Genomic DNA, 16,236 nt, shown 5'->3' on the forward strand with positions numbered 1-16,236 from the left:
ATAGCTCTGCTGCTGTAACTACAAACACTAGTATAGCTCTGCTACTGTAACTACAAACACTAGTACAGCTCTGCTGCTGTAACTACAAACACTAGTATAGCTCTGCTACTGTAACTACAAACACTAGTACAGCTCTGCTACTGTAACTACAAACACTAGTACAGCTCTGCTGCTGTAACTACAAACACTAGTATAGCTCTGCTGCTGTAACTACAAACACTAATATAGCTCTGCTACTGTAACTACAAACACTAGTACAGCTCTGCTACTGTAACTACAAACACTAGTACAGCTCTGCTGCTGTAACTACAAACACTAGTATAGCTCTGCTACTGTAACTACAAACACTAATACAGCTCTGCTGCTGTAACTACAAGTAGTCAGCTATATATCATGCAAGGAAACAATTATTGATATTTCTTATCTTTTTTTCCAGGTAAGGGAGAGTTTGGTGTTATCCAGAGTGACTTGGCAAGGTAAGCAGGTTTTAAATGTGCCTTTATGACAGTGTACACAGTCACACTACACTGTCAGTATACTTTCATCACTTTTCCTTCATGACAGTACACGGTCACAACGTACACGTTCACATTGTGTACACGGTCACAGTGTCAGTGTACTTTCATGACAGTGTACATGGTCAGTGTACTTTCATCACTTCATGACAGTGTACACGGTCACTCAGTATTCAGTCATACACTGTACACTCATGCAGTGTACATGGTTATAGTGTCAGTGTACCTTTATCACTTTCCCCTTCATGACTGTGTACACTGTCACACAGTGTATACGGTTAGTGTACACTGTCACACAGTGTACACTGACAGTGTGATAGTGTACACGATCACTGTGTACACTGTCCCAGTGTCAGTGTACCTTCATCGCTTCCCATCATGACAGTGTACACGTCAGTGTCAGTGTACCTTCATCACTTCCCGTCATGACAGTGTACACATCAGTGTCAGTGTACCTTCATCACTACTCGTCATGACAGTGTACACATCAGACAGTGTCAGTGTACCTTCATCACTTCCCGTCATGACAGTGTACACATCAGACAGTGTCAGTGTACCTTCATCACTTCCCGTCATGACAGTGTACACATCAGACAGTGTCAGTGTACCTTCATCACTTCCCGTCATGACAGTGTACACATCAGACAGTGTCAGTGTACCTTCATCACTTCCCGTCATGACAGTGTACACATCAGACAGTGTCAGTGTACCTTCATCACTTCCCGTCATGACAGTGTACACATCAGACAGTGTCAGTGTACCTTCATCACTTCCCATCATAACAGTGTACACATCAGACAGTGTCAGTGTACCTTCATCACTTCCCGTCATGACAGTGTACACATCAGTTTCAGTGTACCTTCATCACTTCCCGTCATGACAGTGTACACATCAGACAGTGTCAGTGTACCTTCATCACTTCCCGTCATGACAGTGTACACATCAGACAGTGTCAGTGTACCTTCATCACTTCCCATCATAACAGTGTACACATCAGACAGTGTCAGTGTACCTTCATCACTTCCCGTCATGACAGTGTACACATCAGACAGTGTCAGTGTACCTTCATCACTTCCCGTCATGACAGTGTACATATCAGACAGTGTCAGTGTACCTTCATCACTTCCCGTCATGACAGTGTACACATCAGACAGTGTCAGTGTACCTTCATCACTTCCCGTCATGACAGTGTACACATCAGACAGTGTCAGTGTACCTTCATCACTTCCCGTCATGACAGTGTACACATCAGACAGTGTCAGTGTACCTTCATCACTTCCCGTCATGACAGTGTACATATCAGACAGTGTCAGTGTACCTTCATCACTTCCCATCATGACAGTGTACACGTCAGTGTCAGTGTACCTTCATCACTTCCCGTCATAATAGTGTACACGTCAGTGTCAGTGTACCTTCATTACTTCCCATCATGACAGTGTACACATCAGACAGTGTCAGTGTACCTTCATCACTTCCCATCATGACAGTGTACATATCAGACAGTGTCAGTGTACCTTCATCACTTCCCATCATGACAGTGTACACATCAGACAGTGTCAGTGTACCTTCATCACTTCCCGTCATGACAGTGTACACATCAGACAGTGTCAGTGTACCTTCATCACTTCCCATCATAACAGTGTACACGTACGTCAGATAACGTGTGATGAAGCTGGTGCTTGACTGTTCTCTCACGTACATCTTAGTTTCCGCCTGTGTCTCCCGTGCCTCTGTTATTTCACAGTGGAATTACGATGTTTGTGATGCTTAAGATCTAGATGTTGGTGATTCTTTTCGATGTTTACGATGTTACACACTGCTGATGATGCTAGGCTTAATGTTTAGGGAGTTTTGAACTAAGTGAGAAAATTGTTGTGGGAGACTTGAATGCTAAGGTGGAATAAAATGTAGAGAATGTAGTAAGTAAGTCTGGGTGACGGGTAAATGATAATGGGAAAGGGGGGGGGGGAGGCTTTAATTCCATCGCTCATTCTGCACGACGCGTCAAAAATACCAACCTTTGGTTGCATACTGCCCGTCTCCTTGACTGAATTTTGGGACGCATCTGCTGTTTTCCAGGTTTCTGGAGGGTGAGGTCCCATTGCCTCTTTATTTCGTCCTGTGTTTGTTACTCCCCAGTGGTCTATAATTTCTTACTGTAATGTTTGTTCTCCGCTCTTCTAGTTACTAATATCTAACCTTGGCAGTTGTTCAACCAGCTTCGTAGCTTGAAGCTTCTCATCTTTCTCAGACATTTAATGCTTGATGAGCTGAGGGTTCAGTTCTGGCGCTGGATACTCTTGTTCATATCGTGTACTTAAATACAGGTGTTACATAGCCTTTTAGTTAACTCCTGGATGGTGTTAATGTGCGGTAGGTGATTGCTAGTTCTGTGTAGGTGTTAGTTGAGTGATGGCTGGTAAATAGTCGGTGGTTTTAGATAAGTAGTAGTAAATGCTTTCTATAATCGCGTCTTAAAGACGGATACAAATGAATCTGCTGCTATTTATGCGTCTTAAAGACGGATACAAGAAAATCTGATATCGCTGATGCGTCTTCAGAACGGATTTAAATGGATGCGTTATTATCGATGCGTCTTATAGATTGATACAAGTGAATTCGTTAATTTGCGTGTGTCTTAAAGACGTTAACGAGAGATAGAGATAGATAGATAGATAGATAGAGAGAGAGAGAGAGAGAGAAAGGGGGGGGAATTAAGGAAAAAGGTTCTCCTTGTGCAAAAAAAAAAAAAAACTCAGTCGAGAATAACTAGAAAATAATTCAACTGGTTATTACAAAATAAAGAGGTATTATTGTGGCGAAGGTGAATTTGTGCAAGTGATACTAAGATTAGATAGGGATGGATAGTGACTTAAGAAAAGGTTAGGAATAATCTTAGAGATAGGGTGGTAAGGGAGGATAGGGTTAGCTAGGATATGAAGCACCAAATCGTGAGGATAGTGAGGAGGAGGGACTACGGCAGGATAGTGAGGAGGAGGGACTACGGCAGGATAGTGAGGAGGAGGGACTACGGCAGGATAGTGAGGAGGAGGGACTACGGCAGGATAGTGAGGAGGAGGGACTACGGCAGGATAGTGAGGAGGAGGGACTACGGCAGGATAGTGAGGAGGAGGGACTACGGCAGGATAGTGAGGAGGAGGGACTACGGCAGGATAGTGAGGAGGAGGGACTACGGCAGGATAGTGAGGAGGAGGGACTACGGCAGGATAGTGAGGAGGAGGGACTACGGCAGGATAGTGAGGAGGAGGGACTACGGCAGGATAGTGAGGAGGAGGGACTACGGCAGGATAGTGAGGAGGAGGGACTACGGCAGGATAGTGAGGAGGAGGGACTACGGCAGGATAGTGAGGAGGAGGGACTACGGCAGGATAGTGAGGAGGAGGGACTACGGCAGGATAGTGAGGAGAAGGGACTACGGCAGGATAGTGAGGAGGAGGGACTACGGCAGGATAGTGAGGAGGAGGGACAACGGCAGGATAGTGAGGAGGAGGGACTACGGCAGGATAGTGAGGAGGAGGGACTACGGCAGGATAGTGAGGAGGAGGGACTACGGCAGGATAGTGAGGAGAAGGGACTACGGCAGGATAGTGAGGAGGAGGGACTACGGCAGGATAGTGAGGAGGAGGGACTACGGCAGGATAGTGAGGAGGAGGGACTACGGCAGGATAGTGAGGAGGAGGGACTACGGCAGGATAGTGAGGAGGAGGGACTACGGCAGGATAGTGAGGAGGAGGGACTACGGCAGGATAGTGAGGAGGAGGGACTACGGCAGGATAGGAAGGCGGAACTAACTGATAATGAGAGACGAAGAGCGTGTATGTCTGAGGTGTGAGAAAGCTAGAGAAGAAAGTACGTAGACGTGTTTAGTGTGTTTGAGAAGTGTTGAATGTGCGATTGAGACGATGTATGTGAGCAGGACCAGCAGACACACAGTGTGTGGAAGGTACCAGCAGAGTGATGACAGCAGCGTGCCATAACCAGCAGACATCTAGTGTATGGAAGGTACCAGCAGAGTGATGACAGCAGCGTGCCATAACCAGCAGACATCTAGTGTGTGGAAGGTACCAGCAGAGCGGTGACAGCAGCGTGCCATAACCAGCAGACATCTAGTGTGTGGAAGGTACCAGCAGAGCGGTGACAGCAGCGTGCCATAACCAGCAGACATCTGGTGTGTGGAAGGTACCAGCAGAGTGATGACAGCAGCGTGCCATAACCAGCAGACATCTAGTGTGTGGAAGGTACCAGCAGAGCGGTGACAGCAGCGTGCCATAACCAGCAGACATCTGGTGTGTGGAAGGTACCAGCAGAGTGATGACAGCAGCGTGCCATAACCAGCAGACATCTAGTGTGTGGAAGGTACCAGCAGAGCGGTGACAGCAGCGTGCCATAACCAGCAGACATCTGGTGTGTGGAAGGTACCAGCAGAGTGATGACAGCAGCGTGCCATAACCAGCAGACATCTAGTGTGTGGAAGGTACCAGCAGAGCGGTGACAGCAGCGTGCCATAACCAGCAGACATCTAGTGTGTGGAAGGTACCAGCAGAGTGATGACAGCAGCGTGCCATAACCAGCAGACATCTAGTGTGTGGAAGGTACCAGCAGAGTGATGACAGCAGCGTGCCATAACCAGCAGACATCTAGTGTGTGGAAGGTACCAGCAGAGTTATGACAGCAGCGTGCCATAACCAGCAGACATCTAGTGTGTGGAAGGTACCAGCAGAGTGGTGACAGCAGCGTGCCATAACCAGCAGACATCTAGTGTGTGGAAGGTACCAGCAGTGATGACAGCAGCGTGCCATAACCAGCAGACATCTAGTGTGTGGAAGGTGCTTGCAGAGTGATGACAGCAGCGTGCCATAACCAGCAGACATCTGGTGTGTGGAAGGTACCAGCAGAGTGATGACAGCAGCGTGCCATAACCAGCAGACATCTAGTGTATGGAAGGTACCAGCAGAGTGATGACAGCAGCGTGCCATAACCAGCAGACATCTAGTGTATGGAAGGTACCAGCAGAGTGATGACAGCAGCGTGCCATAACCAGCAGACATCTAGTGTGTGGAAGGTACCAGCAGAGTGGTGACAGCAGCGTGCCATAACCAGCAGACATCTAGTGTGTGGAAGGTACCAGCAGAGTGATGACAGCAGCGTGCCATAACCAGCAGACATCTAGTGTGTGGAAGGTACCAGCAGAGTGGTGACAGCAGCGTGCCATAACCAGCAGACATCTAGTGTATGGAAGGTACCAGCAGAGTGATGACAGCAGCGTGCCATAACCAGCAGATATCTAGTGTGTGGAAGATACCAGCAGAGTGGTGACAGCAGCGTGCCATAACCAGCAGACATCTAGTGTGTGGAAGGTACCAGCAGAGTGATGACAGCAGCGTGCCATAACCAGCAGATATCTAGTGTGTGGAAGGTACCAGCAGAGTGATGATAGCAGCGTGCCATAACCAGCAGACATCTAGTGTGTGGAAGGTACCAGCAGAGTGATGACAGCAGCATGCCATAACCAGCAGACATCTAGTGTGTGGAAGGTACCAGCAGAGTGATGACAGCAGCGTGCCATAACCAGCAGATATCTAGTGTGTGGAAGGTACCAGCAGAGTGATGATAGCAGCGTGCCATAACCAGCAGACATCTAGTGTGTGGAAGGTACCAGCAGAGTGATGACAGCAGCATGCCATAACCAGCAGACATCTAGTGTGTGGAAGGTACCAGCAGAGTGATGACAGCAGCGTGCCATAACCAGCAGATATCTAGTGTGTGGAAGGTACCAGCAGAGTGGTGACAGCAGCGTGCCATAACCAGCAGACATCTAGTGTATGGAAGGTACCAGCAGAGTGATGACAGCAGCGTGCCATAACCAGCAGATATCTAGTGTGTGGAAGGTACCAGCAGAGTGGTGACAGCAGCGTGCCATAACCAGCAGACATCTAGTGTGTGGAAGGTACCAGCAGAGTGATGACAGCAGCGTGCCATAACAAGCAGATATCTAGTGTGTGGAAGGTACCAGCAGAGTGATGATAGCAGCGTGCCATAACCAGCAGACATCTAGTGTGTGGAAGGTACCAGCAGAGTGATGACAGCAGCGTGCCATAACCAGCAGACATCTAGTGTGTGGAAGGTACCAGCAGAGTGATGACAGCAGCGTGCCATAACCAGCAGACATCTAGTGTGTGGAAGGTACCAGCAGAGTGATGACAGCAGCGTGCCATAACCAGCAGACATCTAGTGTAGGGAAGGTACCAGCAGAGTGATGACAGCAGCGTGCCATAACCAGCAGATATCTAGTGTGTGGAAGGTACCAGCAGAGTGGTGACAGCAGCGTGCCATAACCAGCAGACATCTAGTGTGTGGAAGGTACCAGCAGAGTGATGACAGCAGTCGGTCCAAGTCGGACCGAAACGTCGTCGTAAGCTTCTCTCTTTTATGTGCGGATTATTTGTGTATGCTACAGCTGTAGTCATAATGCTGCTCACACCACAATGTTACAGCTGTAGTCATAATGCTGCTCACACCACAACGTTACAGCAGTAGTCAATGCTGCTCACACCACAATGTTACAGCATAAGTCATAATGCTGCTCATACCACAATGTTACAGCAGCAGTCATAATGCTGCTCACACCACAGTGTTACAGCAGTAGTCATAATGCTACTCACACCACAATGTTACAGCAGTAGTCATAATGCTGCTCGCACCACAGTGTTACAGCAGTAGTCATAATGCTACTCACACCACAATGTTACAGCAGTAGTCATAATGCTGCTCGCACCACAGTGTTACAGCAGTAATCATAATGCTGCTCACACCGCAATGTTACAGCAGTAGTCATAATGCTGCTCACACCACAATGTTACAGCAGTAGTCATAATGCTGCTCACACCACAATGTTACAGCAGTAGTCATAATGCTGCTCACACCACAGTGTTACAGCAGTAGTCATAATGCTGCTCACACCACAGTGTTACAGCAGTAGTCATAATGCTGCTCACACCACAATGTTACAGCAGTAGTCATAATGCTGCTCACACAATGTTACAGCAGTAGTCATAATGCTGCTCACACCACAGTGTTACAGCAGTAGTCATAATGCTGCTCACACCAGAATGTTACAGCAGTAGTCATAATGCTGCTCACACCGCAATGTTACAGCAGTAGTCATAATGCTGCTCACACCACAATGTTACAGCAGTAGTCATAATGCTGCTCACACCACAATGTTACAGCAGTAGTCATAATGCTGCTCACACAGTTACAGCAGTAGTCATAATGCTGCTCACACCAGTGTTACAGCAGTAGTCATAATGCTGCTCACACCAGAATGTTGGAGCAGTAGTCATAATGCTGCTCGCACCACAGTGTTACAGCAGTAGTCATAATGCTACTCACACCACAATGTTACAGCAGTAGTCATAATGCTGCTCGCACGACAGTGTTACAGCAGTAGTCATAATGCTGCTCACACCGCAATGTTACAGCAGTAGTCATAATGCTGCTCACACCACAATGTTACAGCAGTAGTCATAATGCTGCTCACACCACAATGTTACAGCAGTAGTCATAATGCTGCTCACACCACAGTGTTACAGCAGTAGTCATAATGCTGCTCACACCACAGTATTACAGCAGTAGTCATAATGCTGCTCACACCACAATGTTACAGCAGTAGTCATAATGCTGCTCACACAATGTTACAGCAGTAGTCATAATGCTGCTCACACCACAGTGTTACAGCAGTAGTCATAATGCTGCTCACACCAGAATGTTACAGCAGTAGTCATAATGCTGCTCACACCGCAATGTTACAGCAGTAGTCATAATGCTGCTCACACCACAATGTTACAGCAGTAGTCATAATGCTGCTCACACCACAATGTTACAGCAGTAGTCATAATGCTGCTCACACAATTTTACAGCAGTAGTCATAATGCTGCTCACACCACAGTGTTACAGCAGTAGTCATAATGCTGCTCACACCAGAATGTTACAGCAGTAGTCATAATGCTGCTCGCACCACAGTGTTACAGCAGTAGTCATAATGCTGCTCACACCAGAATGTTACAGCAGTAGTCATAATGCTGCTCACACCACAGTGTTACAGCGGTAGTCATAATGCTGCTCACACCACAGTGTTACAGCGGTAGTCATAATGCTGCTCACACCAGAATGTTAAAGCAGTAGTCATAATGCTGCTGACACCACAATGTTACAGCAGTAGTCATAATGCTGCTCACACCACAGTGTTACAGCGGTAGACATAATGCTGCTCACACCAGAGTGTTACAGCAGTAGACATAATGCTGCTCATACCAGAATGTTACATCAGTAGTCATAATGCTGCTCACACCACAATGTTACAGCAGTAGTCATAATGCTGCTCACACCACAGTGTTACAGCGGTAGACATAATGCTGCTCACACCACAGTGTTACAGTAGTAGACATAATGCTGCTCACACCAGAATGTTACATCAGTAGTCATAATGCTGCTCACACCACAATGTTACAGCAGTAGACATAATGCTGCTCACACCACAGTGTTACAGCAGTAGACATAATGCTGCTCACACCACAGTGTTACAGCAGTAGTCATAATGCTGCTCACACCACAATGTTACAGCAGTAGACATAATGCTGCTCACACCACAGTGTTACAGCAGTAGTCATAATGCTGCTCACACCACAATGTTACAGCAGTAGACATAATGCTGCTCACACCACAATGTTACAGCAGTAGTCATAATGCTGCTCACACCACAGTGTTACAGCAGTAGTCATAATGCTGCTCACACTACAGTGTTACAGCAGTAGTCATAATGCCGCTCACACCACAGTGTTACATCAGTAGTCATAATGCTGCTCACACCACAGTGTTACAGCAGTAGTCATAATGCTGCTCACACCACAGTGTTGCAGCAGTAGTCATAATGCTGCTCACACCACAGTGTTACAACAGTAGTCATAATGCTGCTCACACCACAGTGTTGCAGCAGTAGTCATAATGCTGCTCACACCACAATGTTACAGCAGTAGTCATAATGCTGCTCACACCACAGTGTTACAGCAGTAGTCATAATGCTGCTCACACCACAGTGTTACAGCAGTAGTCATAATGCTACTCACACCACAGTGTTACAGCGGTAGACATAATGCTGCTCACACCACAGTGTTGCAGCAGTAGTCATAATGCTACTCACAGCACAGTGTTACAGCGGTAGACATAATGCTGCTCACACCACAGTGTTACAGCAGTAGTCATAATGCTGCTCACACCACAGTGTTACAACAGTAGTCATAATGCTGCTCACACCACAGTGTTACAGCAGTAGTCATAATGCTACTCACACCACAGTGTTACAGCGGTAGACATAATGCTGCTCACACCACAGTGTTACAGCAGTAGTCATAATGCTGCTCACACCACAGTGTTGCAGCAGTAGTCATAATGCTGCTCACACCACAGTGTTACAGCAGTAGTCATAATGCTACTCACACCACAGTGTTACAGCAGTAGTCATAATGCTGCTCACACCACAGTGTTACAGCAGTAGTCATAATGCTACTCACACCACAATGTTACAGCAGTAGTCATAATGCTACTCACACCACAATGTTACAGCAGTAGTCATAATGCTGCTCACACCACAGTGTTACAGCAGTAGTCATAATGCTGCTCACACCACAGTGTTACAGCAGTAGTCATAATGCTGCTCACACCACAGTGTTACAGCAGTAGTCATAATGCTGCTCACACCACAATGTTACAGCAGTAGTCATAATGCTGCTCACACCACAGTGTTACAGCAGTAGTCATAATGCTGCTCACACCACAGTGTTGCAGCAGTAGTCATAATGCTACTCACACCACAGTGTTACAGCGGTAGACATAATGCTGCTCACACCACAGTGTTACAGCAGTAGTCATAATGCTGCTCACACCACAGTGTTACAGTAGTAGTCATAATGCTACTCACACCACAGTGTTACAGCAGTAGTCATAATGCTGCTCACACCACAGTGTTACAGCAGTAGTCATAATGCTACTCACACCACAGTGTTACAGCAGTAGTCATAATGCTACTCACACCACAGTGTTACAGCAGTAGTCATAATGCTGCTCACACCACAGTGTTACAGCAGTAGTCATAATGCTGCTCACACCACAGTGTTACAGTAGTAGTCATAATGCTACTCACACCACAGTGTTACAGCAGTAGTCATAATGCTGCTCACACCACAGTGTTACAGCAGTAGTCATAATGCTACTCACACCACAGTGTTACAGCAGTAGTCATAATGCTGCTCACACCACCGTGTTACAGCAGTAGTCATAATGCTGCTCACACCACAGTGTTACAGCAGTAGTCATAATGCTGCTCACACCACAGTGTTACAGCAGTAGTCATAATGCTGCTCACACCACAGTGTTACAGCAGTAGTCATAATGCTGCTCACACCACAGTGTTACAGCAGTAGTCATAATGCTGCTCACACCACAGTGTTACAGCAGTAGTCATAATGCTGCTCACACCACAGTGTTACAGCAGTAGTCATAATGCTGCTCACACCACAATGTTACTTTACTACCACCCAAGTCTTTTAAGGCATCACTAAAAATTCAGATTATTATTAATCTTATTTCCTGGCTTGTAAAACATGAGCAACATTTACCACACGTTTTACCAGTTTTTTTTTTTACTTTAAAACACGGTATATTAAAGTACACACCGTGTATATTCTTGTTAATAATATATACCGATGAATATATATCTCCCTCTAGATTTCTAGTCGGGAATATATATTTATCACCCCTTTATTACTTTCCTTTCCTCTTCCCTATTCTCCATCTTTCCATTCCGTTACCTTCTCATTATCTCTCTCTCTCTCTCTCTCTCTCTCTCTCTCTCTCTCTCTCTCTCTCTCTCTCTCTCTCTCTCTCTCTCTCTCTCTCTCCCTCCTTGTCTCCCACGCACGTTCATCTCTTGGGTTGTAATCCTCTCATTATCACTTCATCAGAGGGAGTGATTGTATCAGCCGTGTGTGTGTGTGTGTGTGTGTGTTTACACACGGGTAGCAAAAGTCAGGGCAGTGAGCTTGGGTATCAGCGGCACCGGGTAGCGTAGTAGCTCCTGGGTTCCCAGCGGGCAGCGGTAGGCATGATCCTTAATAGATTCGAGGAGCCCCGGTCCTTTATTGACTACGTTTCGCCCACACTGTGGGCTTTATCAAGTCACAAACAGGTCTACCTGGGTAAATGTTCATGTAGGTACGCCAGGACGGGTCCTGGCCTGGGTCTTGGCCCGGGTCTTGGCCCGGGTCCTGGCCCGGGTCCTGGCCCGGGTCTTGGCCCGGGTCCTGGCCCGGGTCCTGGCCCGGGTCCTGGCCCGGGTCCTGGCCCGGGTCCTCCCCATGAGGTGACCCGGCAGTGACTCCTGGTGAACATTCGTGGAGTACCGTTAACAGCGCTATGGCCGGGCAGCCCTATGACTGGGTCGCGGTAAAGAGTACATGAATATATATGTCGTGCCAAATAGGTAATACTTGCAAATTTTGACTTAAGTAGCAATTCTCTTCTTGCCGAATAAAGCAAGAGAAAATTTATGTATGCAATAATTTCGCAAAAATCATTCTGAATCTAACGAAAAATAAAATGTTTCATTGTGTTTATTTAGTATTGAATTATTGTAAACTTATCTGAAATATTTTTAGTTGGATTAGGCTAAATTAAATTGCGCTTGCTAAAATAAGGCGAGGTAAGTTTTCTAAAGTGCTTTTGGTACAAAATTATTAAATTTTACATTAACATAAAAAATATATCTTTAAGCGTATAACAAAATTTTAGAAAGGACTTTATTATATATATATATATATATATATATATATATATATATATATATATATATATATATATATATATTATTCACACAAAAACAGAGAAAGAGAGAGTCAGGTGGAGAAAGTTAGGTTGAATTTGAGAGGTGTCATGGATTTAAGTAGAAGGATCGGCACGTTACAGACGTTCCGTGCAGATCCTTCTCAAATCCATGGCAGCTCGACACCCCAATAACAATTTCAAACTCTTCTGAGCAGGACACATCCTTGCTGACAACTTGATCAGAAGAGACATTGGTCTCAAGATGTTACACAGATGGATATCAAACCTGCTTGTGTAGAACTGTCTAGAGGGCAGACATATGAGGGTTTTATGTTGTTACAATACACCAGCGTGTGAAGCAGATCGGATGAGGCATTCCACAGCTATAAAAAAAAAAATCTTGGAAAAAGAAAAATACAGAATCTTGTTATCTCTGCTTATGGTATCTGTCATAGATATCTTAATATAGTAACTCCTGCAAGTACTCATCTTTTGACCTCTATTGAAAAACAAAAAAAGAATACATGCGTATGAATTTGTATATATTACTTGTTGAGTGTGTTGTGGAGCAGGAGGTGCCTGAGGCAGTAGCAGCGAGGAACACCGTGTGGAGCAGGAGGTGCCTGAGGCAGTAGCAGCGAGGAACACCGTGTGGAGCAGGAGGTGCCTGAGGCAGTAGCAGCGAGGAACACCGTGTGGAGCAGGAGGTGCCTGAGGCAGTAGCAGCGAGGCACACTGTGAGGAGCAGGAGGTGCCTGAGGCAGTAGCAGCGAGGAACACCATGAGGAGCAGGAGGTGCCTGAGGCAGTAGCAGCGAGGCACACTGTGAGGAGCAGGAGGTGCCTGAGGCAGTAGCAGCGAGGAACACCATGAGGAGCAGGAGGTGCCTGAGGCAGTAGCAGCGAGGCACACTGTGAGGAGCAGGAGGTGCCTGAGGCAGTAGCAGCGAGGAACACCGTGAGGAGCAGGAGGTGCCTGAGGCAGTAGCAGCGTGGAACACCGTGAGGAGCAGGAGGTGCCTGAGGCAGTAGCAGCGAGGAACACCGTGTGGAGCAGGAGGTGCCTGAGGCAGTAGCAGCGAGGAACACCATGAGGAGCAGGAGGTGCCTGAGGCAGTAGCAGCGAGGAACACCGTGAGGAGCAGGAGGTGCCTGAGGCAGTAGCAGCGAGGAACACCGTGTGGAGCAGGAGGTGCCTGAGGCAGTAGCAGCGAGGAACACCGTGTGGAGCAGGAGGTGCCTGAGGCAGTAGCAGCGAGGAACACCGTGTGGAGCAGGAGGTGCCTGAGGCAGTAGCAGCGAGGAACACCGTGAGGAGCAGGAGGTGCCTGAGGCAGTAGCAGCGATGAACACCATGAGGAGCAGGAGGTGCCTGAGGCAGTAGCAGCGAGGAACACCGTGAGGAGCAGGAGGTGCCTGAGGCAGTAGCAGCAAGGAACACCGTGAGGAGCAGGAGGTGCCTGAGGCAGTAGCAGCGAGGAACACCATGAGGAGCAGGAGGTGCCTGAGGCAGTAGCAGCGAGGAACACCATGAGGAGCAGGAGGTGCCTGAGGCAGTAGCAACGAGGAACACCGTGTGGAGCAGGAGGTGCCTGAGGCAGTAGCAGCGAGGAACACCGTGAGGAGCAGGAGGTGCCTGAGGCAGTAGCAGCGAGGAACACCGTGAGGAGCAGGAGGTGCCTGAGGCAGTAGCAGCGAGGAACACCGTGAGGAGCAGGAGGTGCCTGAGGCACTAGCAGCGAGGAACACCATGAGGAGCAGGAGGTGCCTGAGGCAGTAGCAGCGAGGAACACCATGAGGAGCAGGAGGTGCCTGAGGCAGTAGCAGCGAGGAACACCGTGTGGAGCAGGAGGTGCCTGAGGCAGTAGCAGCGAGGAACACCGTGAGGAGCAGGAGGTGCCTGAGGCAGTAGCAGCGAGGAACACCGTGAGGAGCAGGAGGTGCCTGAGGCAGTAGCAGCGAGGAACACCATGAGGAGCAGGAGGTGCCTGAGGCAGTAGCAGCGAGGAACACCGTGTGGAGCAGGAGGTGCCTGAGGCAGTAGCAGCGAGGAACACCGTGTGGAGGAAGAGGTGCCTGAGGCAGTAGCAGCGAGGAACACCGTGTGAAGCAGGAGGTGCCTGAGGCAGTAGCAGCGAGGAACACCGTGTGGAGTAGGAGGTGCCTGAGGCAGTAGCAGCGAGGAACACCATGAGGAGCAGGAGGTGCCTGAGACAGTAGCAGCGAGGAACACCGTGTGGAGCAGGAGGTGCCTGAGGCAGTAGCAGCGAGGAACACCGTGTGGAGCAGGAGGTGCCTGAGGCAGTAGCAGCGAGGAACACCATGAGGAGCAGGAGGTGCCTGAGGCAGTAGCAGCGAGGAACACCGTGAGGAGCAGGAGGTGCCTGAGGCAGTAGCAGCGAGGAACACCGTGTGGAGCAGGAGGTGCCTGAGGCAGTAGCAGCGAGGAACACCATGAGGAGCAGGAGGTGTCTGAGGCAGTAGCAGCGAGGAACATCGTGTGGAGCAGGAGGTGCCTGAGGCAGTAGCAGCGAGGAACACCGTGTGGAGTAGGAGGTGCCTGAGGCAGTAGCAGCGAGGAACACCATGGGGAGCAGGAGGTGCCTGAGGCAGTAGCAGCGAGGAACACCGTGAGGAGCAGGAGGTGCCTGAGGCAGTAGCAGCGAGGAACACCGTGTGGAGCAGGAGGTGCCTGAGGCAGTAGCAGCGAGGAACACCGTGTGGAGCAGGAGGTGCCTGAGGCAGTAGCAGCGAGGAACACCGTGTGGAGCAGGAGGTGCCTGAGGCAGTAGCAGCGAGGAACTCCGTGTGGAGCAGGAGGTGCCTGAGGCAGTAGCAGCGAGGAACACCGTGTGGAGCAGGAGGTGCCTGAGGCAGTAGCAGCGAGGAACACCGTGTGGAGCAGGAGGTGCCTGAGTCAGTAGCAGCGAGGAACACCGTGTGGAGCAGGAGGTGCCTGAGGCAGTAGCAGCGAGGAACACCATGAGGAGCAGGAGGTGCCTGAGGCAGTAGCAGCGAGGAACACCGTGTGGAGCAGGAGGTGCCTGAGGCAGTAGCAGCGAGGAACACCGTGTGGAGCAGGAGGTGCCTGAGGCAGTAGCAGCGAGGAACACCGTGTGGAGCAGGAGGTGCCTGAGGCAGTAGCAGCGAGGAACACCATGAGGAGCAGGAGGTGCCTGAGACAGTAGCAGCGAGGAACACCGTGAGGAGCAGGAGGTGCCTGAGGCAGTAGCAGCGAGGAACACCGTGTGGAGCAGGAGGTGCCTGAGGCAGTAGCAGCGAGGAACACCATGAGGAGCAGGAGGTGCCTGAGGCAGTAGCAGCGAGGAACACCGTGTGGAGCAGGAGGTGCCTGAGGCAGTAGCAGCGAGGAACACCGTGTGGAGCAGGAGGTGCCTGAGGCAGTAGCAGCGAGGAACACCGTGTGGAGCAGGAGGTGCCTGGGGCAGTAGCAGCGAGGAACACCGTGTGGAGCAGGAGGTGCCTGAGGCAGTAGCAGCGAGGAACACCGTGTGGAGCAGGAGGTGCCTGAGGCAGTAGCAGCGAGGAACACCGTGTGGAGCAGGAGGTGCCTGAGGCAGTAGCAGCGAGGAACACCATGAGGAGCAGGAGGTGCCTGAGGCAGTAGCAGCGAGGAACACCGTGTGGAGCAGGAGGTGCCTGAGGCAGTAGCAGCGAGGAACACCGTGTGGAGCAGGAGGTGCCTGAGGCAGTAGCAGCGAGGAACACCGTGTGGAGCAGGAGGTGCCTGAGGCAGTAGCAGCGAGGAACACCGTGAGGAGCAGGAGGTGCCTGAGGCAGTAGCAGCGAGGAACACCGTGAGG

Source organism: Cherax quadricarinatus, chromosome 24 (genome assembly GCF_038502225.1).
Source record: "Cherax quadricarinatus isolate ZL_2023a chromosome 24, ASM3850222v1, whole genome shotgun sequence".
Taxonomy (NCBI): domain Eukaryota; kingdom Metazoa; phylum Arthropoda; class Malacostraca; order Decapoda; family Parastacidae; genus Cherax; species Cherax quadricarinatus.